Consider the following 1,042-nt stretch of genomic DNA (forward strand, 5'->3'; position numbering starts at 1 on the left):
AAATAATATTGTTAATATCAGAAATCAACAAGGTAGTAAGTTGAACAACTGGCTCAATTTACCCCTTGGCTTTTGGCTCAACTTGCCCCACAGCCACCTTTTTGAAAAAAGTTGGTCTACACACTAGTTCACTGCTAAACTTTTGCTAAGTAAATTCATGTGGTTTTAGTCCTTGGTAGAAGACCAACATGTATTGTATATATATTTGAATGTAGATAAATTGGTATTGAGACAACAGCCATTAAACAATGAATGTAAAAAATGTACTCTTTGTTTTATGAGCATAAATGTACTTAGTCCTATGTGGCTGGTTCCATCGCAGTCATGTTGAAATTGAAGTCTCTTCCTAAATGCCTGGTCACATGAAACACAGTACTTACCATTGCTAGGATATAGGGGGTGGCTCAACTTACCCACTGGCTCATCTTACCCCGCTCTCCCCTACTGTATAATTGCTTCAGAAAAATAAAGCTGACTGCTAATCTTTATGCTGGACAATTTATAGGCCCTTGTGCTAGTGGGACTTTTCAATAGTCGATCAAAGCTCAAAGCTCTAATTCAAAGCTACTAATTGAGCAAAAGAAAAACATTGTAGGTCTATGAAGTGCTTTAACTACTACTTTATCATTGCTCCCGCCACTTGTAGCCCCTAGGATTATGCTGCAGATTTGTATGGAGGACATTCATGGACTCTTTTGCCCTTTTTAAAGCCTTAAGGACTGGACTCCATTTACTGCAGTTGTTCGGAAGAAAGCTTCTCCAGCAATGAGCCTGGAGAACTCCTGGTAAGTTGTATGAAAGAAAAAAAAAGCACTCATCTGAGTTTCTACTGGCATGAGGATGAATAGATAAAGACCGAATTAAAATTTTTGGGTGAACTATTCCTTTAATGTAGGGTTATAAAGTTTAGATGCCCAAATTACGTTTCTCTCTGCAAACCTATGTGTATTTATCATATATGAAAGATGATTGACTTGCACCTCTTAACAAAACATTTTATTTTCCCCTAATTTTCAAACATATATTCATGACTGTTACAGCT

The sequence above is a fragment of the Centroberyx gerrardi genome, chromosome 7 (genome assembly GCF_048128805.1).
Source record: "Centroberyx gerrardi isolate f3 chromosome 7, fCenGer3.hap1.cur.20231027, whole genome shotgun sequence".
In the NCBI taxonomy this organism is placed as follows: Eukaryota; Metazoa; Chordata; class Actinopteri; order Beryciformes; family Berycidae; genus Centroberyx; species Centroberyx gerrardi.